This window comes from Tachyglossus aculeatus, chromosome 8 (assembly GCF_015852505.1).
Source record: "Tachyglossus aculeatus isolate mTacAcu1 chromosome 8, mTacAcu1.pri, whole genome shotgun sequence".
Taxonomy (NCBI): Eukaryota; Metazoa; Chordata; class Mammalia; order Monotremata; family Tachyglossidae; genus Tachyglossus; species Tachyglossus aculeatus.
Window position 1 is genome coordinate 25,402,798 of NC_052073.1, and position 24,709 is coordinate 25,427,506.

The window sequence follows — 24,709 nt, forward strand, 5'->3', positions numbered from 1 at the left end:
TTGATCCAGATGTCTGCTTTTCCTTGGGAAGTGAACTAACTCCACTGAACTAACTCAAATGCAGGATTAATTCAAATGCTGAGTTTCACCTGCTTCAAATGATCAAATTGATCTGGGGTATTTCAGTATAAATGATAATCAACTTACACCATGCTTCCAAAACAGTGGGCTCCTATCTGGACACTGCACATGGAGAAATATCAGGTTATTTAGGTGTTCAGACCCCAGGTATTGAAGTAACAGAGAGGATCAGATTTTGGCCCTCCGAATCTCCGCACGTTTTTAAGTGACCCCCAACAGCTGAAAACTTCGAGCTGAAACTCAGTGATTTGAAATTGCTTCTGTTCTGTTCTGGAAAAATGAGTTTGTAAGTATTTTGTTTGTTTGTTCAGGTCAAATTCCAAAGATTCAGTAACCACCTCCATCTTCTGCAGAGAAGAAAGTCAAGATTTGAAGTGCTTAGAAGAATTTGAGGAGACAAGACATTTTGGCCTGGTAATTGTTTCTGTCCCCGTTCCTCACTAACTACTACTTGTGCCTTGTTAATTCCGAGATTACACAACTCGAGGTTTGACACGGCAGTTGCTTCCATGGAGATGAACTGAAATGTTCTCTCCCCGGGTTGTGATATCACTGAATGCATTATACGGGCAAACTGGAAGAAGAGCTTCTGTTTAGGCCCACACCTCCTGCTAACCAGCATTTGGGTTGGCAGAAGAAAATAGTTCTAGTGGGGTTGGAGCCTTCCAAATTTTTTGTGCCATAATACGATGGCAAAAAGTCCTGAATATTCCTATTTGTCTGATCATTCCGTTTTAGGCATTCAAATGTCACTTTTTCTTCTTCCCGTCTTCATTTCTTTCCCCTTTCTTCCTTCTCTTTCCTATGTCTTTCTCCGCTTTTCCCTGCCTTCCTTTTGCTTGTGCCTTACTCCCTCTCTGTAACTTCCCTCCCTCCTCCCGGGTTCTCCTTCACCTTTTCCTCTTTCCTCTCCTCGGCCCTCCTTTAAAGCTTTTTCCCTCTTCCCTGCCACCTTTTGTCCCCATCTCTCTCTCCCCTCATCCATATACATTTCCAAAAACATTAGAAAAGACTGTAGTCCAAATACATTTTATCATTTTGGCAGGTAGTCCAAGTAAAGTGAAATGGAATATTTTCTCTACAGCAGCTGTGGATTGAGAATACCACTCTTCACGTTTTTCGAGGGTTCAGATTTGAGTCTAACGTGGATGACTAGAAAGTAGAAGTATTTGACCCTAAAAAGAGGTTCCCACAATCATCGTTTGAAAGACATGCCTATAGCACTTTGACTCAGTTCTGTATTTTCTAAATTATTTGTCTCTTCATATAGGATTTAGAGAACAAAAGGGCAGAACCAACATAGCCTGGTGGAAAGTGCTCGGGCCTGGGAATCAGAGGACCTGGGTTCTGATTCCGGCTCTGCCACTTGTCTGCTGTGTGACCTTGGGCAAGTCACTTAACTTCTCTGAGCCTCAGTTACCTCATCTGTAAAATGGGGATTAAGACTGTGAGCTCTATGTGGGACAGATACTGTGTCCGACCTGATTAGTTTGTATCCACTGCAGCACTTAGTACAGCGCCTGGCACATAGTAAGTGTTGAGCAAATATTTTTTTTAAAAAGTGGGGGCTGGTTAAGAATAGGTGATAGGTAAATAGGTGATAGGTAATGGAATTCGACCAATCATTTGCGGTTCAGTGTTTTCAGTGGGCCCGCATACTGTTTTGTAACGCAGTGTACCAAGCAAGTCCTCAGACACTCATGGGTAGTATATTTTGCCAAATTTCAGGGTCTCACATCTTCCCCCTGATAAATTCACTTTGATTTGAAAAGTTTAAAATGGAGTGTATGGAAGATGTTAAAATCGGACCAGAAATTCTGTCATTTAATTTCTCTCACCTTTGCAGTGACCTAACATAAACGCCATACGTATTTGGTTCCCAGAACACCAGAAACATTTGCTCATTATTGTGTATTTTCCTAAAAAGAGTCTATTTTGTAAGTTCAGGGTGCCGCATCATTTATGACAGTAGTATTTTCTCATAATGCTTTCTTGATTAAACCAAATATCCCCCCCCACCCCCGCCAGACAATGGGCATTATTATTACTCTTATTATGGGAGTTTGTTAAGCGTTCACTCTATGCCTAGCACTGTTCTAAGCGCCAGGGTAGATGCAAGCTAATCAGGTCCGACACACAGTCCTTAATCCCCTTTTACAGATGAGGCAACTAAGGCACAGAGAAGTTAAGCGACTTGCCTATGGTCACACAGCAGACAAATGGGTGCTCACAGTCCAAGTAGAAGAAAGAACAGGTATGGAATGGGAATTAAGATTGTGAGCCCCATATGGGACATGGACTACTTCCAACCTGATTAACTTGTATCTACCTCAGAGCTTAGTACAGTGCCTGGCACTTAGTAAATGCTTAACAAGTACCATAAAAAAAAATCTGGACCTGCTGCAGCCCACATTTCAAGTCCGGCTCAGGAGGGTTGCAAAATAACAACCGGGCCGTGGGATGGGGCAGGACATTGACAGTCCTGGGCTTTGCTTCTTTCTCATATCAGATTTTCTGCTCTCAGGAAGCCTGGCAGGTTTATGGCAGAGGCTTGGTGATCTCTTGTTTTCTGAGGAACTGAAGGCAAGGCATTAGCAAAGATAAGGAAGGTCAAGTGAGTGTAGAGAAGAATAAAGTGAAAGAGGGAAAAAATGAACTTACCTTCCCAGAAAAACCTTTTGAATTTCTGGGTTTGTGTATAAAAGGCTCCTTTCCACAAATGTGGTCATGAACTAGGCACTTTTCATAACATGGATCTAATGATCCAAGTTTCCTGATTGACCTTAAATCTGTAGTAAAAGGAGAATGTTTTCTGTGGGTGATTGAGAGTCAAGGTTATTGTCGGCATTAGCAATTGTGTGCCCAGTAATGACTTAATAGGCAGGGAATTTAATAAAATCCTACTTAAGAGAGAATGGTTTCTTTTGTGTGGTAGTGTTTTTAAATTTCAAAATGGACCAGTTGGGCCTTTCAGAATTATACAGAGAAGCAGCATGGCTCAGTGGAAAGAGCCCGGGCTTGGGAGTCAGAGGTCATGGGTTTTAATCCTGGTTCTGCCACTTGTCTGCTGTGTGACCTTGGGCAAATCACTTAACTTATCTGTGCCTCAGTTACCTCATATGTAAAATGAGGATTAAGACTGTGAACTCCACGTGGGACAATCTGATTACCTTGTATCCCCCCAGTGCTTAGAACAGTGCTTTGCACATAGTAAGAGGTTAACAAACATCATTATTATTATTATTGTTATGCAGAAGATTTTGAAGGAATTTTAACCAAGATCTATTTTAAAACTCTGTCATCTTATCAATAGTCAGGAAATTGTTTTCCATTTTTCATTGTGTGTTTTAATCACGTCTTGTTGAGAGCTTCCAATGGAAATGATCTCTCGTAATACTTTTTCTTCAGTCCCAAAGTTGTTCATTTATTAGTATAGGCCATTCTTGAGTATGAAAGATCTGATTTTCAAGTGTGTGGAATATCTAGGCTCTTTGCTTTAGGTCTTTCTTCCTTTAGTTTCCCTTCCTCCAGGCTTAAGAAAAATGCAGTAGGGCTCAAAATCCTTACCCTTCCACCTTCTGCCCTCTCTTTCCATAATGGATGCAAGAACAGCAGTCTCTCATGATTCAGATCCTTCTCTTTCCCTTCCTCAGGATTTATCCAGAACAGCAGTCAGTCATATTTATTGAGTGTTTACTGTGTGCAGAACACTTTGCAAAGTGGTTGGGAGAGTACAATGCAATAACAAGCAGACACATTCCTTGCCCACAGTGAGCTGAAGCTTCTGTTCAGCTTTTTCTGCCCCCTTGCCAAAAAAGAACATGGAAGAGGAAGGGTAGTATGCTCAGAACACAGCAGGTCTGTGGCACAAGGGGCTACATCATGACTCCGGCCTGTATCATGACCAGCCCCCCACTTTTCCTCTCAGATTGGAACAGCAATATTGAATGTGTTGATTTTAACAAAAAACACTTCCAAGCAAGAGCAACTGTGAGAGGTCTTGGGCCTCTCACTGGACCTCTAATCAGGACTTGCCAGGCCTCTCTGGAAGAAGGAGGCTGGGAAAAGCCCATGGGTCTCCTCAGACAAGGAGCAGGTGTGTAAGCACACTTCTTTCCTTAGGCTTCTGCAGAGTGGGCTTGTGCCTGGACTTGTTTCAGATCTGGTCCTTGTGATCTGTCCAAAGGAGACTGTCTTGCTCTAGGGAGGTGGGACTGTCAGACATTCCACATGTGCCCGAGGAAGACGGGAAAAAACAAGGCTATTGAAATGCTATTCATCCTGCCGGCTTAAAACATCTCGTGAGATTTATTTGGAACCCCCTTCGGTGATGGATCGAGGAATTTTTTTTTGGCAGCTCCTCCGAACTGTTTTCCCCATCCCTTCCATGTGTGCAGGGTGAACCCGGTTCATTGTGTCCAAAGGAGCTTGGCTCAATCCCTTCAAACAACTTTTACATGTTCCTTTCTTATAATCCATCGGCTAAATAAACAGCCATCCAAATTATCCAACGTTGTTTTGGTTAGTATCTGCGCTTTCCAATTAGCAAACAGATTGCTTGAATTTTATTTTGCACTAGATACTGGTGTGAACCTTTCAGGGATTGTGTATTTTTTTGCCATTTCCTCTTTTACTGGATAACAGAGCATAACCTTCAATTAATATCAATCAATCAATGGTATTTATTGAGCGCTTACTATATGCAGAGCACCGTACTAAGTGCTTGGGAGAGTACAAAGCAACAGAATTAGCAGACTAGTTCCCTGCTCACAATGAGCCTACAGTCTCGAGGGAGAGGGAGACATTAATGCGAATAAATAATTTATAATTTAAAGATATGTACCTAAGTGCTGTGAGGTTGGGGGTGGGCAAGTATCAAACATCCAAAAGTCACAGATCCAAGTGTGCAGATGATGCAGATGTGAGAGTGAGCCAGGGAAAAGAGGGTTTAATCAGGGAAGGCCTCTTGTAGGAGATGTGACCTTAAATCGTATTTATTGAGCTCCTATTGTATGCAGAGTGCAGTACTTGCAGGGCTTGGGATGGTACATCTGAGTAAGAGCCACTGTCCTTGCTTTCCCATTCATGGAAATCATTCTCTGCTTCCAAATCCTTCTTTTCTTTTATACCTGCTCTGAGCTTCACTTGTCTCCAACTCCGAGCCCCTCATTAGGCTTGGGAAATCACTGCTAGAAGTAAGCATGGTTCTTGGAGGAAGCAGGCAGGATAGGGAAAGGAGGGGAACCATAGGTGGGAAAAAGAGATGAAGGGAGAAAGGAAGAAGATCAGGAGAGGATGGGAGAAATGTGGCCTAGTGGAAAGAGCACAGGTCTGGGTTCTTAATGCCGCATGTCTGCTGTGTGACTTTGGGCAAGTCACTTAACTTCTCTGGGCCTCAGTTACCTCATCTGTAAAATGGGGATTAAATCTTATTCCCTCCTACTTAGCCTTTGAGCCCCATGTGGGACAGGGAGTGTGTCCAACCTGATTAACTTGTATCTACCCCCATAATTAGAATAGTACTTGGTGTATAGTAAGCACTTAACAAGGACCATTAAAAAAAAAGGGGAGGAAGAAATAGCAGGTGTGATTTTGCATAGATGATCGGGGCCAGCCAAGTGATCTCCTTGAGCTATTTGAAATGAAATATTTGGAACATGTGACCATGTAAAATCTTTTTCCGCCTCTGATTAGGAAATCAAAAGGTTTGTATTATTGCTGTAGAACAAGCCAAAGGACTAGTCTTTGAGGTTGAGCGGCACTCCTTGAGGGCTTGAAAGTTGTTTCTGTAGATTTGAAGTCTGAAATATTTATTCTGTTCAGATGCAGCATTTGTGAGATTGTATTCTTGAAATATGCTAGTTTCTGCACATCCATTTTTCAAAGAGAACAAAAAAAAAAATGACCAGAGAAATATCTGAAAAGTGCAGGATTTGCATAAATTAACACAATCTTCCAGGGTTTTGCTTTCTTCAGTCATGTGTGCTTTCAGGTTTTGCCTTTATTCAGTATAACAGATTTGTGGGAGACAGTGTACTTTCAGGGAACTTTTTGGCATAAATGATTTTATATGTGATAATCGGGTGATTCGAAAAGGGAATGTCATAGAGTTCAAATTAGTTCTTGTGGTCATTCCTCTACTAGTCTATAAACTGTAATTCTTAGTCAGAATTAATATAGTGCAATAGAAAAGAACACTCCTCCCCCCCCCCCCCCAAAAAAAGAAGTTACCGGCAGGGCCTTTGAGGGATTTATTTTCTTAATCCAAATCACAAATATTTACATATAGGAAAAACTTGCTCCAAGGCATAATTATGTTTCAAGCCAGTGGTTTTCTTCAATTCAACAGACTGGGAAGATACAGATTCCCAAACAATCACTATATAGTTGGTCTTCCATTCACAAATTTGTGGGGTTTTGTTTCCTTGGAGGAACAGTAGTTTGCTTTTTAGGGCACTTTAAGTCAGTGAAAATGAGTCCCGAATTAAGGGTTCATTGACTTTCTCAAAATCAGTGTAATTTATTTGTGGAACACTAAGCGTAGGAGTGCAAGATCTAGACTGTGACTGTGAGCCTGTCGTTGGGTAGGGAGTGTCTCTATCTGTTGCCGAATTGTACTTTCCAAGCGCTTAGTACAGTGCTCTGCACCCAGTAAGCACTCAGTAAATACGATTGAATAAATCTTGGTTCTCAGTTTGGTTCGAGCTGCCCTTAAAGGCACAGCTGAGCTCTTTTTTTTTCCCTCAAGGAGCACATTTGCTCACTATTTTGCCAGTCGCTTTCTATTTGAGAAAGACTATTTACTTCCATCAAGGAGGTTGGTTGAAGCCCATTCCAGTTGCTTCTGGAAGGCTGAAGGCTAGAGACTCCTACTTGCAGCTGTTTTGAAGTCAGAGTGCCACTCTTAGAGAGCACAAGCTCAGTGACTGGACCCTTGCCAGGTTTCATCCTCACCCACCTTAAGGGTTTCACCCTAAATTCATCCCCACCCCACATTCCAAATTAAGGCCATGAGAAGCAGAGCATGGACCCAGGAGTCAGAAGATCTGGGTTCTAATCCTGATCTGCCATAGACCTCTTCCGTCCTCTTTTTCTCCCCTCCTTTCATTCTGTTTTTTTTCTGTCTTTATTGCCAGACTTAATCCCTAACCGAACCACCTAATAGCCCCACCCCTTGTTTAAATGTTACAAAATTCATGCAAAAAAGTGGGGCAGTTATATGTTCAGTGTCGTATAGCAAGTGTATGCTCTATCCCCTCCACAGGGAAAAAGGTGTTCGTTTGACCCAACTAAAATCTCTCCCACTTTAATTTTGGAGCATTAGCAGTATGCTAATTCTTATCAGTCATGGACTTTGACAGAGGGTAGTTCTGGGCTGCACTTCGGACATTCCACGCTCCATTTCCTGTGGCCTAGAGGAAAGAACACGGGCTTGAGAGTCAGAGGACCTGGGTTCTAATTCCGGCTCTGCCACAAGCCTGCTTTGTGACTTTGGGCAAGTCGCTTCACTTCTCTGTGCCTCAGTTTCCTTATCTGTAAAATGGGGATTAGATACCTGTTCTCCCCCTTAGACTGAGCACTATGTGGGGCAGGGACTGGTTCTCATCATTATCAATGGTATATATTGAGCCCTTACTATGTGCTGAGCACTATACTAAGCCCTTGAGAGAATACAAGGCAACAGAGTTGGCAGACACATTCCCTGCCCACAAAGAGCTTACCGTCTGGAGGGGGAAACAGACGTTAATATAAACAAATAATTTATAATATATAATTTAAAGATATGTATTTAAGTGCTGTGGGGTTGAAAGGTATGGAATGAATATCAAACGCCCAAAGGTCACAGATCCAGTTGCTGACATGCAGTATCTCATGCCCCAATCCCTGTCCCATACTAAACTCACATTCTAAATCAAAATGTAAATTGGAACCGATTTTCTCAGTGTTGTACGTGATGGATGGGTTTCTAAACTAAGTTGGATACCCTTTCCTTGTCCAGAATTGTGTACTCACTCGATTACAATTGAGTAATAAAGCTACACTAATATATTAATATTGAGTTGGAGAGGTTCTGTGATTGGGCAGCCAACTTTAACGTCATCAGAAGCAAAGCGAACATGATAAGGCTCCTTGGTGAATCTGCTGGGTGATTAGGTACAACTCCTGGCTTCCCTTGCGCCTCCCTAAGATGATAATAATAATAATAATAATATCTGTTAAGTGCTTACTTGCCAAGCACTGTACTAAGCGCTGGGGTAGATACAAGATAATTAGGTCTCGTATTGGGCTTAGAGTGTAAGAAGGAGAGAGAACAGGTATTGAATTCCTGTTTTATTGTTGAGAGAACTAAGGCACAGAGAAAGAAAGTGACTTGCCCAAGGCCCCACAGCAGGTAAGTGGAGGAACTAGGATTAGAACCCAGAGACCCGGGCTCTTTCCACTAGGTCATGTTGCTTATCCCTCTTTTAAATTTTCCTCCTCACCTCCCCACTGCACCCCCAGACCCCCGTCCTACTGCTGTAAGCAGAAAATGGAGCTAATGCCATAAAAGATGGTTAGTTTTGTAAATCCAGAGCCAATGTGGAGTCCATGAGCATAAATTTAGAAACATACCTTTTGCTGTAGCTTGAGACTTTGTAAATTGACAACTGCCTATAAAGCTTAAATATGATGCTATTTGAATGTTTGATTGACTTAAAGGATTTCAGTTGGCTTCAGGGAAGCTTAGTATTTGGGTAACAACCATTTCAGAAAGTAAGGAAGAGAAATAGTCTCTTATGAATAGATAGTTTCCCTCTGGTTTCCATAAAGTGGTCAGGTAACCGGCCAACTTGTATCTTTTAGGTGACAAGCTATATTTGGGCCTATAGACTATAGCTTGTGGGCAGGGAATGTGTCTACCCACTCTGTTATATTGTGCTCTCCCAAGTGCTTAGTACAGTATTCTGCGCACAAAAAGCACTCAATAAATACTATTGATAATTAATGGTCTCTATTTGCTGATGGAATTATATTTTCCCGTACCTTTTGCAACTGATTTTGGTTACCTTTTGTTTAGGAAATGTTAATAAGAAGATAGTGATGGAGTTGCCGCAGTTACACTTGGATACTACAGATTTCTTTGCTTCATTAGCGGCCTGGTTCCAGCCCTAATTATGGACCAGATTTTGCAAATTCTCAGCAACCACCATCTAGGGATGGAAAAAGGTATGTTGTATTTTTGTTTGTGTACTAGAGATGGATGAAGTGGAATCATCATTCAGTCAGTGGTATTTTTTGAGCACTCAGTGTGTGGAGAGTACCGAACTAAGCACTTGGGAGAGTACAATCCAAAAAGGGTGGTGGAAAGAATAATAGAATGATCCAGGTGAAAGGGCCCTTCTGATCCACTTTTGGTAAATATTTTTATGTCAGTTCCCCCCACTAGAGTATAAGTTCCTTGTGGTGGGGTGCATGTGGGTTTTTTTTTGTTTTTGTTTTTATTTTTTTAATGGTATTTGTTAAGCTCTTACAATGTGCCAGGCACTGTACTAAGGACTGGGGTAGATACAAGCAAATCAAGTTGGACACAGTCCCTGTCCCATGTGGGGCCCACAGTCTCAATCCCCATTTTACAGATGAGGTAACCGAGGTGCAGATAAGTGAAGTGACTTGCCCAAGGTCACACAGCAGACAAGTGATGGAACTGGGATTAAAACCCATAACCTTCTGACTCCCAGTTTCATGCTCTATCCACTACGCCATGCTGCTTTTCCAGGTGTGTTGGGAGCTGGAGATCTGATGAGGGACAGAGATCCAACTGTTCCCTGAAGAATAATAGTAATAATAATAATAATAATAATAATAATAATAATAATAATGGTATTTTTTAAGCTCTTACTATATGCATGCTGGCATGGATACAAGCAAATCGGGTTGAGCAGATCTTAATCCCCATTCTACAGATGAGGTAACTGAGGCACAGAGAAATTAAGTGATTTGCCCAGGATCACACAGCAGACAAGTGATGGAGCTGGGATTAGAACCCGAGGTCCTTCTGACCGAGGTCCGTGCTCTATCCACTAGGACATGCTGCTTCACATTGTTTCCATTTTAGACCACAGATTGAATGCCCTTTCCTTGCCTGGCATACACAACTCCTCTGAGGGTTCCTGTGACGTCTATATACCCCACGCTACCCAGCTTGGCCTAGTGGATAGAGTACGGCCCTGTAAATCGGAAGGACCTGAGTTCTAATCTGGGCTTTGCTACTTATCTACTGCATGACCTCTGACAAGTCACTTAACTTCCCTGGGCCTCAGTTCCCTCATCTGTAAAACAGGGATTAAGACTGTGAGCCCCATGTGGGACAGGGACGGTGTCCAATCTAATTGGCTTGTATCCCCAGTGCTTAGTACAGTACCTGGCACATAGTCAGTGCTTAACCAATACCATAAAAAGTAAAGCAAGTGCTTAAAAATCAAAACACCCCGAATTCACCTTTTTGGGGCCACTAGATCCAGCAGCTTTGGATTTTAGGCTGCTCCAATCTTCTGCTCAATATTTCAGGAGATCATAAAGGTTGGAAGGGGAGGAATGCAGAGGGAAAGTCCGGGAAGAGGAATGTATGCACACCCCATCCTCATATAGAGATATGTAGTGGTCTTTGGTTTCAGAAATGACCCTCCTGGCAGTGATCCCGAGGTGTGTGTGGGAGTGTAACTGAACCCGGGTACGTGACCAATAAGTAGTCCCTGTGGTGCTCTCCCATATGTAAGTGACGTCTTGGGCTTGCAGCTGAAGCTGCCAGTCTTTAAACTGAGGGCTGACAGTGTCAATCAATCCCTCTTATTTACCCAGCACTTAACGTGTGCAGAGCACTCTACCAAGCACTTGAAAGAGTACAGTGTAACAGAGTTGGCAGACATGATCCCTGCCCACCAGGAGCTTAGAAACTAGAGGAAGTAGGAGGGAGCAGGATTTAATCCCCGTTTTACAGATGAGGGAACCGAGGTACAGCGAAGTGAAGTGACTTGCCCTAGGTCACACAGCAGAGTCACTTAAGGAGAGCCACCCCATTCCTGACTGACTGCTTTTTGGGCAGTTCTAGAAATTGTGTCTTCCCAGCAGTCCATACCCATACCGTGTTCTGTGCGGTTCTGCTATGTGATGCTTTTAAATTAATCAATCAATACTAAGTGCTGAGCACTGTACTAATTCCTTGGGAGAGTACAATACAACATAATCCTGCCCTGCCCATAATCAATCAATCAGTAAGTCATATTTATTGAGGGCTTACTGTTTTTAGAGCACTGGACTAAGCGCTTGGGAGAGTACAATATAACAGAGTTGGCAGATGTGTTCCCTGACCATTACAAGCTTACAGTCTAGAGGGGGAGACAGACATTAATATAAATAATTTATAATATATAATTTAAAGATATTCATTCATTCATTCATTCAATCGTATTTATTGAGCGCTTACTGTGTGCAGAGCACTGTACTAAGCGCTTGGGAAGTACAAGTTGGCAACATACTGAGACGGTCCCTACCCAACAGTGGGCTCACAGTCTAGAAGGGGGAGACAGACAACAAAACAAAACATATTAACAAAATAAAATAAATAGTATAGTAAATATGTACAAGTAAAATAGAGTAATAAATCTGTACAAACATTTATACAGGTGCTGTGGGGAGGGGAAGGAGGTAAGGCGGGGGGATGGGGAGGGGGAGGAGGGGGAGAGGAAGGAGGAGGCTCAGTCTGGGAAGGCCTCCTGGAGGAGGTGAGCTCTCAGTAGGGCTTTGAAGGGAGGAAGAGAGCTAGCTTGGCGGATGGGCAGAGGGAGGGCATTCCAGGCCAGGACATGGGCCGGGGGGCGATGGCGGGACAGGCGAGAACGAGGCCCAATGAGGAGGTTAGCGGCAGAGGAGTGGAGGGTGCGGGCTGGGCTGGAGAAGGAAAGAAAGGAGGTGAGGTAGGAGGGGGCGAGGTGATGGAGAGCCTTGAAGCCAAGAGTGAGGAGTTTTTGCCTGATGCATAGGTTGATTGGTAGCCACTGAGATTTTTGAGGAGGGGAGTAACATGCCCAGTGCGTTTCTGCACAGAGATGATCCGGGCAGCAGCGTGAAGTATAGACGGTAGATGTGAAATTCATACTTGCAAAGGATCTTGGAAAATGACACTGGTGGGGTGTTTTTTTTAAAAAAAAATTATTTTAGTGAACAAAACATAGGGAAACTGGGTGGTTACAGCCAAGAGCTTTTGTGACCTCACAAGCCACTCTTGCTCTGAAGCCATAGTTACCATGAGGCTGTCAGGAATTACATGGTTTGTTGTTCTAGGGTCCTGGAAAAATCTTTCCAATCCCCCAGCTGCAGCCAGGAGTGTTCCAACTGATGATTCCAAGAGGATTCTTTCATACACTAACAATTACAGCAATGTCTTTTTTTCATCTTCATTTCCATATGATAAAACTGGTAAAGTTCTTTCAGTGGGAGGGACTAAGGGTGGTTTTATTTGTCCTGATTACTTTTATTTCAATCTTTTGCAAGTAAATTTAGAGCAGACATTGTGTGATTTCTGGGTTTAATTGGAAAAGTACATTAATTGACTCCAAGTTCAAAATGCATAACTGTTCACCATTTGGAGGGAAATTGTCCCTAAAAAGCCATTGTCATGGTATAACTTTTAAGTATTAAAATGAGACATTTCCAATGGGAAGAACTTGGTACTCTCCCAAGTGCTTAGTACAGTCCTCTGCATAAAGTAATTGTTCAATAAATAGGATTGATTGATTGAAACAGTACTCTCGAAGATTTGATGTGGAGTCCAAGTGGCTTCATGTAATTTCTTTCTGAAACCCTCCATTGTGCCAGACACACGGAGATCATTTTTTGACACATTCAAAAGAAGGGAAGAATTTGAATGGCAAATCTCTCCCTTTCCTCAACAGACATGTACATAAAGGCTTTATTAAACTTACAACTCGTTTGTAATTGCTCAGAAATTCAGATTTGAAACTGGCTCTCGAGGTTAGGAGCTGGAAAGCAGCTTTGGGCATGGATTAAATTGCCACCGTTCTGCTTAGGAGCTAGTGATGGACACTATAAACAGTCTGTTAAGCATGACAAAAGCAAGTCTGAAATAAAACAGGCTCATTAAATGGAGGTGAAGTAATGACCAGTGGGTGAATGTGAGTTTTCATCCTAAAATGATTCTGTCCTTTGCCTTCCAACACATGTTGGATTTCCAATTGTGATGGTTATGGGGTTATTTCAGCTCTAGCCCATGTGTTGTTCTAGCACCTGCTCAGAATTTGGAAGTTGAGGCACATTTTTAAGGGGAAAAAATGGTGGAAATTTAGGAACTTCTGAGAGGTTGAGGTAGAATAGTAACAGGGGGTAATGGAGCAGAGCAGAAAGAAGCCTGCAGCTGTAAATAAAAGTCAGTCTATATTTATCCAGGGGCTGCCGCACTTGTGGGTAGTGGAGATGGCTTTTCTACTCCTGCTCTTAGACAGGTGTTTCTGTAGTATAGTTCTGAACAGTTTTAACACATAAATGAGAATCACAGCTGCCAGCGATTGCCGTTGGATAGAGCACTTAGAGGCGTCTCTTTTCAGTTGAAACCAATACTTTAGTAGAACTATAACCCATTTTCACCAAATCTCTTTTGATCTGTCATGTGGGTTTTGTATTAATTTGATAAATTGAATACCTCAGACCTGGGTAAGCTATGTAACTCCTTCCCGAAGGCCCCAGTGTCCCTTCTCCTCTGTCATCTTCTCACTCCCGGTGACCCTGATAAAGTAAATCAGTTATTGCTAGAATGGAAATTATCACAGAGAGCACCCCAAATTCCCTCCATCCAAACCCTCAAATCCAGTTCCTCCTTACCAGCTCTGTCTCAAGAGGAGATGCCCTCATGTACAAGGTTCTTTCTCTGTGCCTCTGACCCCATGCTTTTGTAATTTCTAAAAATACCAGCATCCACTCTTCTGCCCCTCTGCCATTTTCATCTGCTCACCCTTTGATGGCTCCTTCTCTTTGCCGTCAAACACCCTCATGTCTACCCGGTGCTTTTAAACAAAAAACAAACCCAAAACTCCTCTTTAGGTCCCACTGCCTCCTCCAGCAGTCTCCCGATCCCCCTGCTCCAGTTCCTGTCCACACTCCTCAAACGGGGGCATAAAATTACTACCTCCGGATTCTCTCCTACAGGTTCCTCCTCCACTCTCCACGATCTAGTTTTGACACCCCTTCACTACTGTCTATGATCCTGTTGGTCACCCCCTACTCCTGAAAACACTGTCAAACTTTGGTTCATCATTGTGGCTCTCCTCTTTTTTTAATTAAAAAAAACTGATATTTGTTCCTCTTCCTCTGTGCTGTCTTTGATCCTATTGATCACCCCTTACTCCTGAAAACACTGTCAAACCTTGTTTCATCAATGTGGCTTTCGTCTTTATTTTTAAAATGGTATTTGTTAAGTGCTCAGTCAAGTGCTTAGTAAAGTCCTCTGTTCACAGGTGCTCAAGTGTCATTGGTTGATAGAAATCTGTTTATTAAGGGAGATATATATTTTCCCACCTATTTTGTGGTTGTAGTAAATCTTGATAAATCCCTTGGCCAGGCGATAAATCCCCTGGCTGGGTGAGTGACTACAATGAATCCTCAAACCCTGAACCTTGTCTTTCTGACACATTTAAACCTCGGTGGGTGGATTCTGTAGGCTACTTTCCTTCCCTGTTAACTGACTTAAATTTTAGCCACTTTAGTGTGAATCACAAGCCCTACCATAGAGTAGTCAAGGGAAGGGAAAAATAGTTAAGTCCCTATCAATCATTACTCCTCTCTGCTTCTCAGAAAGGTGGTTATGATGGCATTTTGGATGCAAAAGTTGAGTTCAATGGCTTAAATAAGACTTTTGGATAGTTTTGGGATTTGTGGTCCTTGCCAGCATCCTCATCTCCCATAACAAGGTAAATTAAAAGTTAATAATGTTCATCTTCTTCTAGACTGTGAGCCCGCGGTTGGGTAGGGACCGTCTCTATATGTTGCCAACTTGTACTTCCCAAGTGCTTAGTACAGTGCTCTGCACACAGTAAGCGCTCAATAAATACGATTGATTGAATGAATGAATCTTTAGGCTTCCCAGAGTCGTTTGCCTTTTAAAAGAGCTTATTGACTTATTTTCAGTTTGAATGGGATTGGGGCATGTGATCATTTTACCTCTGGGTTCAGCTCTGGGAAAAGGATCGCTGTGGGCATTTTACCTCAAGAACAGTTTTCTTTTGTCTTCAGAGAACTCTTTCCCTGAGGAATTTGATGTGTTTTTAGTAACGTAGTTTATTCTTTCATTCAGGACTGAATTGTAACTGCAGGCACATTGACAAGTAACACTTTCAAGATGCATAAAAATCTGTTTCAAGCGAAGAGGCAGAAAGGAAGAAAAGAATGAAGTAAGAAAAGTTACATTTCTCAATAAGCACCATGCCTCTGAATCTTGGGACCTGACATTAACCCAAATGACCATTACTTTATGGGTTTTTGGGGTTTTTTTTATTGGTATTTGTTTAAGCGCTTACTATGTGCAAAGCACTGTTCTAAGTGCTGGGGAGTATACAAGGTGATCAGGTTGTCCCATGTGGGGCTCACAATCTTAATCCCCATTTTACAGTTGAAGTAATTGAGACACAGAGAAGTTAAGTGACTTGCCCAAAGTCACACAGCTGACAAGCAGCAGAGCCAGGATTTTAACCCATGACCTCTGACTCCCAAGCTCGTGCTCTTTCCACTGAGCCATGCTGCTTCTCTTCCCTTTATGTAAACTGTATTGATAAGAAACGTCAAATCAGTTCATCTCAAGCATGTCCTTTTACATATTATCTGTTTTGGTCTCCTGTTTTTCCCTTCATTGAATTTTTCATGCTGGATTTTTGGGAGAAAAATCTCTATTAGAAATCCCTTCCCAAAAAGCAACGTGAAGAGTGTGTAGGTTCAGTATGTGAAAGTATGAGCAGTTCTTTCATAATGGGTGTTTCACTAGGCGTTCTGGATAGTGGCCATTAAGGGACTTTCAACCATCTCTTTGACAGAAGAAATCGGGCACAGGTGCATGGCATGGATTGAGGCACCTCGACCATTAAAATGGGTTGTCCTTCTTGCAGGATTCATCAGGAAAAAGTTGTAGGCAGACTGAGTCTATTAGGGATTTTATAAATAAATTTTAGTGAACTGAAATTTATCCATCTTGGCCAGGCTGCTTTAACTCATGCCAGATCATACAGGCGTGGCTTAATTTGTTCCTTCTCTTAACTTGAGAAGAGGAGAGCAACTGATCTGCAAACAGGAAATTATTGCAGTTTGGATTGCACTATCCCAATTAAGCAAGTAAGCTCACATTAAAATTTGAGCCACATGTGGGACCAGAGACCGTGTCCAACCTGATTTTCTTGTATCTAGAACAGTGCCTGGCATAGAGTAAGTGCTTAACAAATACCATTTAAAAAAAAAAAAAACCAGCAAGTGAGAGATGGAATTTTGAGTGTATGCCTGTGACTTGTGAGACCTTCTGTTTCTTAACTTGAAAAGAAAACTTCTTTTTTTGCTTCATTAAACCAGTCTCCAAAATACTAAATATCTAAATTAAATGCAAATAGTCCAGGCCTCAAAAATCCCAAACTTTGCAGGCCTGACAAACACCTCGTGACCTGTTAGCCTTCTGGGTCCTATTGGATGATCAAGCAGAAGGAAAAAGGGAACAGAATTCATTTAGATTGTTACACCTGAGGCCATACAGTTGAGGCTAGTGTTTCATAATTTTATTTGCGGCTGAGATGCCAAATACCTGTGAGAGTTCATATTCTGGATTCAACACATCTTTTGTGGGGCATTACGGACCCTACATATGGGATGGTTTAATCTTTGTAAAACTTCATTTTTCACCCTCCAAAAACGTGCATTTTGTATGTGGCTTTAGTGTTCTTAGCTTGCGTTGTGCATTGAAACAAAGCTAGGTTTCTCATAGCAATGCTGCTAAGTCCGTCAACTGTAGCGTGCAGCAGAATCTCAGAGTACTGGAGGTTATCCGTGAACAGCCAAGGGATTTTGACTATATCAGGATGAAACTTGTTCTCCCTGGTCTTCCCAAAACCAAGGATGGAAGAAGCAAGTCAAAAGAATCCCTCCAGGCCATTGAGAGCCACAGAATGAATCCATAGGTTTTATATACAGTGACTAACATGCTCTAAATTGAATTTCACAGATGATTGGCAGTTTTGCCCCAGGTGCTATAGCTGTTTGAACTCATAACCATCTGGTAGCAGCCCTATCTCTGTACCGGCTCTTCAGGTGAGGGAAAGTGGCGTGGCAAAATAGCAGAGGGCTAGTCTAGGAGCCGGAGGACCCACGTTCAAGTCCAAGCTGTACTCTTAAGCTACCTTGTGACCCTGAGTGAGTCACTTAACTTCTGTGTACCTCAGTTTCTTATCTGTAAAATGGGGTTAATAATACCTTCCTTCTCTACCTACCTCACAGAGATGTGAGAGATGAAATGAACTAACATGAATAAAAGCACTATAGAAAATCACCTCTAGGCTGTAAGCTCGATGTGGGCAGGGAATGTGTCTACCAGCTCTTATATTGTACTCTCCCAAGCGCTGAGTACAGTGTTCTGCACATAGTAAGCACTCAGTAAATATCATCAGTTGATTGATCGAAAAGTTTTGTGAAGCCGAACTGCATGTGGCATTTCCTAATTTGCTCCAAGTTTGAAAAGAGGAAAGCAACTGCCCTGAAAAATCAGAATAAAATGAGGAGGATCCTGTCCAATGTGGGAAATTGAAGTATTTCCCAAGCGCTTACTGCTCTGCACATAGTATGCACTCAATAAAAACCATTTATTGTAGGGTCCTCATGGTCAGGGAACATGTCTGCCAACTCTTGTTGTATTGTAGTCAGTCCATTGTATTTATTGAGCGCTTACTGTGTGCAAAGCACTGTATTAAGTGCTTGGGAGAGTACAATACAGGAACAGACACATTCCTGCCCATACTGAGCTTACAAGTCTAGAGGGGGAGACAACCATTAATATAAATGAATGTTACAGACAAAAATCACAGGTATATTGTACTCTCCCAAGCCCTCAGGGCAGTGCTGTGCACACAGTAAGTGCTCAATATATGCCACTGATTAGTGGGTGGATTGATTGAAATCCTTTCTGCCAGACAGAGCCATCAACCCTAAAAGAGTATGGAATACCAGTGCAGTATAGAAACAAATGTAGGGGGAGAGGGGCATTTTTATTGTTTCCCTTCATTTCAGGGTTCAGTAGAATGACACGTGTGGACTCTGAAAACATTGCTTTTCCTCAGTGCCCTGGTCTTCATGTGTCCTGTATCCCAAGCATTCATTCAATCGTATTTATTGAGTGCTTACTGTGTGCAGAGCACTGTATCGGCAATCAAGCTGGGCTCGGCCATAGCTGAGAGGTTGCCTCAGACCTCCATTTTGAGGATCCCACCACTCTCCCCCATTATCTGCTGCTTATATATCTGCAAGCGTGGTCATCTAAGCCCTGGCCACTGATAAATCAAACCATTTCAAACCCGATCCACTTGGGCTGTGGCTCCCTGACATGGCTAAGAGAAAACATCGCCGATGCCACTTCGGTATTCTTTTTCTTAAATATTGAGTCTACTGTTGGCTCCATGCAAAGAAAGTAAAATTATCCAATCCTGCCTGTAGAAGCCAATTTTTAAGCTAACAAAACAATGAGTGGAAACTGGTGGTTTTTGTGAGGAGATCCTGATACCCTCCCCCTCAAACAACTTCAAACGGATTTGTGGAGATGAAGTCGCAGGTCAATGTTGTAACCCTGAAGCAGGAGACAGCAGCAAGAGCTCAAGGGCCTTGCGAAAGCAGCTAGACTGTGAGCCCGTTGTTGGGTAGGGGCCATCTCTATATGTTGCTAATTTGTACTTCCCAAGCGCTTAGTACAGTGCTTGCACACAGTAAGCGCTCAATAAATACAATTGAATGAATGAATGAGTGGTTAGCAGTGGTGACCCCCCCCCCCCCCGCCCCCCAGTTCTGCTCCCTCCAGCCCCTTCCAAGTCTCCTTTCCTTCTATCAATCAGGTAGTGGTATATATCGAACACTCATTCTGTGCAGAGTGACTGTGGTTTTTTTTAATATTATATTAAGTACTTACTAAGTGTCAGGTACTGTACTAAGCAGTGGGGTAGATACAGTATAATCTGGTTGGACGTGTCCATGACCCAAGTGGGACTCACAGTCTTAATCTCCATTGTACTGAAGAGGAAACCGAGGCACAGAGAAGTGAAGTGACTTGCCCAAGGTCATAGAGCAGCAAGTGGTGTTGCCGGGATTAGAACCCACATCCTCTGACTCCCAGTCCCGTATTCTTTCCACTGGGCCATGCTGCTTCTCCGCACCAACAGTGACAGTGGCTGATATCAGAGCCCAAGTGAAGTCCTGTAGCTCCCCAGCTGTCCCTGATTTTGCACTGCTTTTTATCGTTTTTTGTTAAGCACTTATTGTGTGCTAAGTGCTGGGGCAGATACAAATTAATTAGGTTGGACACAGTCCCTGTCCCATTTAGGGCTCACAGTCTTAATCCCCATTTTACAGATGAGGTAACTGAGGCTAGGAGCCCTGAACCTAACAGAATTTACTGCCTTTTCTCCTTTACTTTTATGGAATTGGTCAAATTCAATAATTCATTGTTGTATTTTTTGAGCGCTTACTGTGTGCAAAGCACTGTACTAAATGCTTGGGAGAGTACAATATGACAGTAAACAGACATATTCCCTGCCCACAACAAGCTCACAGTCTGGGGGCAGACAGACATTAATATGCATAAGTAAATAAATTAAAGGTATTTACATAAGGTTTTGGGGGCTGGTTCCAGAGGGGAATGAGAGAAGGGGCCAAGTCAGGGCGACCCAGAAGGGAGTGGGAGAAAAGGAGAGGAGGGTTTAGTAAGGGAAGGCTTCTTGGAGGAGAAGTGCCTTCAGTAAGGTTAAATGACTTGCCCAAGGTCACATAGCAGGCATGAGGTAGAAGCAGGATTAGAACCCAGGTCCTTTCACTTCCAGGCCCATGCTCTTTCCACAAAACCATGCTGCTCCCTGAAGGGAATAGGTTGAGTTAATCGATTTCCCCCTGTTTACCCACTATCAGAAAGGGAGACCACCAACCAGTTTTCTGGGCTGGGTTCTCTGGTACTTGTAAGGTAAGCTTGCCTTCACACTTTAGCCCATTGTGGCTAAGGAATGTGTCTATTGTTGTATTGAATTCTCCCAAACACTTAGTACAGTTGCTTTGTACACAGTAAGTGCTCAGTAAATAGGATTGACTGACTCCACCAGTCAGTAAAGAGGGACCGGATTAGGCTTAGTGGAAAAAGCACGGGGAGTCAGAGGTCATGGGTTCAAAACCCAGCTCTGCCACTTGTCAGCTGTGCGACTTTGGACAAGTCACTTAACTTCTCTGTGCCTCAGTTACCTCATCTGTAAAATGGGGATTAAGACTGTGAGCCCCCAGTGGGACAACCTGATCACCTTGTAACCTCCCCAGTGCTTAGAACAGTGCTTTGCACATAGTAAGCGCTTAATAAATGCCATTATTATTATTATTATTCCTAACAGGTGGGGCAGGAATGGAGGGATGGGACTTGGCAAAGCCCTAGGGTCCCCTCTTTCCCTGGTTTGAGGCTGGCCCACAGAAAAAGTCACAGGCTCGATGGGAGTCAGTCAAAAGAGCATCCTCCCGCCTCTAATAATAATAATAATAATAATAATAATAATGGTATTTGTTAAGCGCTTACTCTCTGCCAAGCACTGTTCTAGCACTGGGGTAGATACAGGGTGATCAGGTTGTCCCCTGTGGGGCTAACAGTTTTAATCTCCATTTTACAGATGAGGTAACTGAGGCACAGAGAAATGAAGTGACTTGGTCACACAGCAGACAAGTGGCAGAGCTGGAATTAGAACCCATGACATTCGGGTGCCTACACCTGTGGTCTATCCACTATGCTATGCCACTTTGTCACAGCCCCCTTCCCCCATCTCCAACTACACTCTTCCTACTAAATTGCCGAGGCATCAAACAGACCAACCAATATGAGGGACTTTGTCTCAAGGAAAGGGTCACTGGTTTTGGAAATCTCCTCGGAGCACTGAAATCACTGAATGTACCAGACGCTAGTCAGCATACATGCCAGTCAGTCATATTTATTGAGCGTTTACTGTATGCAGAGCACTGTACTAAGTGTTTAGGAGAATACGGTATAACAATATAACATAAAAATCCGTGTCCACAACGAGCTTACAGTCTAGAGTGACAAGCCCAGCTATTCATTCATTCAATTGTATTTATTGAGTGCTTACTGTGTGCAGAGCACTGTGGTTGGCATATGCCAGCCCTCTGTGCCTCTGCTGGGAGCTTGGATTCTCTCACAGGAGAATCCACCATCACCACCCCTTCAGCTTCAGCTTTCCAGAGTCTCTCATATGGTCGCCCTGGGCTGCCATAGTCCTTTGTTTGGTTTATCCGTTCTGTGCTGGCTGTCCAGAACTCCAGCAGGGTCCCTCTGGTTCCTCCAATCTGGAATCCATGGCGGGAAGCTCACAGGTCCTGCCCACTTCCTGTGCAGCATTAAAAAACAACAACGACAAAAAAACCCATGGCCGCTGTCTGCTCTGTGCTATCGGTTAATTGTTTAAACCATGGTAATGTAACCAAGGAATCGCCTGAAGAAAAAACAGCATCACGGGTGAGCAATCTGTCCTTTTGCAAAAGGGATTCCGTTGCTTAAATCGCCAGTGTTGAAGACTTTCTGTAGCCGCTGGCAGCCCCTACCCACACTACAAAGTACAGATAACTGGAAGCTGCAGGGAAGCAGGGGAAAAGCTGACTGCCAGTAAGACTGGTTAATTAAGGACTCTCCTATGGGATGCTGTGTGGTTGCGTTCGATCGCTCCAGGCCTCCGGTCTGTTCACTCAGTTCTCACTGTTGTGCACTGCTCTAGCAGCAGAGCTCATCGTTTGAGAGATACCATTTCAAGGTTAAGAAGAAATCTCGTCTCGAGGCTCTGGTAGGGTTAAAGGGAAACTATTAGCCATCTGAAAGCGGCATAGCAGGCTGGTACAAGTTATAAATCTGCCATGTGCTTGGCTGCTGCTGTGAATAGCACCTTGGGTCTGTTTGAAAGTGCCCCCGAGGTGGGGTGTTAAGCGGTGATTTCATTTTTCTACATGTCCTAGCACGTTAAATAGATTTTCTGTCAACTCTCTGGGACCTCTCTCTGGTCTATCAGCGTGTGACAAGAAAGCAGCCTCTGACATTAGCTTCTGTAGTGCAATTAGCAGTTGAATCCTATCTGAACTGTGAAACATTTTGAATTTTCACTGGGCACTGGCATACTAGAAAGGACTACTAAATAATAGAATCCTATACATTAGGCACCAGAAAAGTGGTAGACTACCGCTTCCCTTTACCATTAGCATATCATTACCATTAAGAAACAGCATGACCTAGTCGAAAGAGCTTGGGCCTTGGAGTCAGAGGTCTTGGGTTCTAATCCCAGCTCCGCCACGTGCCTGCTGTATGACCTTGGGCAAGTCACTTAACATCTCTGTGCCTCAGTTACCTCATCTGTAAAATGGGGATCCCATCCCGGTTCTCCTTCCTACTTAGATTGTGAATCCTGTGAGAGACTGGGACTGAGACTGACCTGATTATCGTATATTATCCCCAGTGCTTAGAACAGTGCTTGACACATAGTAAATGCTTAAAATATCCCAATTGCCATTATCGTTATTGTTATTACTATTAACTGTGAGCTCATTGTGGGCAGAGAAAGTGTCTGTTTATTGTTATATTGTACTCTCCCAAGTGCTTAGTACAGTGGTCTGCACACAGTCAGCACGCTCTCAACAAATACAAGTGAGAGAATTAATGAATAATCTTTACCAGAGTTCACTTTCCACTGAATATCAAAGGGGAGGGTAATCTCTTGTTGCTGTTATTATTATTATTGTTCATTATTCCTATTTTTAATGGTGTAAGGAAGAAATCCTGTGCTTTGAGAGCCTGGAGTTAGTTCTTGGAAAGCTTGCTCTATCATAACGGTCCTACCCAAATGATTTCAGGTCAAAATTTCATGCTGTTTTGTTCCCACCCGTTTCCTTTACTGGCTGTGACACACAGAGATTACGCCCATTGCTTGACTAACCCTTCTGACCTTTTGTTACTTGGCTATAAATTGACTTGGGTCTTTTGCAAAAACACAGTCAGAGGGGAAAAATCCATTGCTAAAACGCAGCCAACTCCTGCCTCAACGCAGAACAGTTTGTTCTTCGGGAGGAATGAGCCAGTTCAGTGAGCAGAAAAACATTGCCATAAACTGGCATTTTTCAAGAAATGCAGAGAAGGCCCGGGCCACAGTAGGAAGGATTTTAAGCAAGGCTGCTCATGGACCATCTGATGCTGTTTTGACCTCCGCGGTTTCTGCTTTATTCCGAAGTGGAAGAGGAGCAGTAGCCACTTCAGAACTAACATAGCAGTCATAGGGAAGAGTCATTGTACTGGCAGGAATCGGCACTTTTCATAATGGCAGAATGGAAAACTGGGCTTGGAGGAGGAGATAAATGACACAGAACCCGGAACAGAGGGGGTTCAGCTGCCTGCAGAGATGGAAAGAACACACAGTTCCATTACAGTAAAACACTGGACGCTTCAGCAGATAATTAGCAATGCTCCGGTTGCGTATTGTCCAGTGGGCTGAAACAGTGGAAAATATTTTTGTGATCAAATATTACTCAATGGGCTTGAAACATTTTAGATGATATTTTCCTGAATTTATGTCATGACCTAGTTAAAACAGGTCCCGTCTATAGGTATGTGTAATTGGCCTGCCCAGTGTTTCATGGAAGCATGGCCTAGTGGATAGAGCCCAGAAGAACCTGGGTTCTAATCCTGGCTCTGCCACATGTCTGCTGTGTGACCTTCGGCAAGTCACTTCACTTCTCTGGGCCTCAGTTACCTCATCTGTAAAATGGGGATTAAGACTGTGAGCCCCATGTGGGACAGGAATTGTGACCAACCTGATTAGCTTGCATCTACCGCGGTGCTCAGGACAGTGCCTGGCACATAGTGAGGGGTGAATATACCATTAAAAAAAAATTCCGTTCTTCTGATAAGATCGATCGGTTCTTGAAGGCAGTGGTAAACGTGATCATTGTCAGCACCTCCTCTTCATCTATGACCTGTAACTTTTCTTCACTTCATCACTGAGGTCTGGCTCTCTCTGAAGATACTGTCTCTGCTATTTCTCTCTGCCATAGAGGCTTTACCTTCTCTCATTCCTCCACAGTTGAGAGGGAAAGATGAAGGAAGATGGCTAACCCCTCACCCTTCAGTGCCCTTTCTGGACCCTCTTGCCCATGCCATCATTCACTTTCGTGTCATTTGCAGTCCACCCGCTGCAGCTACTAACTGCCATCTCCCTCCAGGGACCACTGTTACAGCGCTGAACAAACTGCATGCCCTTCTCCCCTTCCTCCTCCAATCCCCATTATTTGCACTGATCCTCAGAGACTTCAAAGTTTATGTTGATGATTG

General features: G+C 43.2%; 1 protein-coding gene across 3 annotated transcripts in view; it reads left to right on the plus strand.

Annotated features, from left to right (window-relative positions):
* Positions 1 to 395: 395 nt before the first annotated feature.
* ZHX3 (zinc fingers and homeoboxes 3) overlaps positions 396 to 24,709 on the plus strand; it is a 50,454-nt gene continuing 26,140 nt past the window's right edge. Inside the window, exons 1-3 of one of the 3 annotated variants that reach the window (XM_038750004.1) lie at positions 396 to 495; positions 9,140 to 9,288; positions 15,425 to 15,521. The gene's annotated coding sequence lies outside the window, so the exon portion shown is untranslated. The remainder of the gene's footprint in view (positions 496 to 9,139; positions 9,289 to 15,424; positions 15,522 to 24,709) is intronic. The other 2 variants (XM_038750005.1, XM_038750007.1) reach the window with 2 other exon arrangements.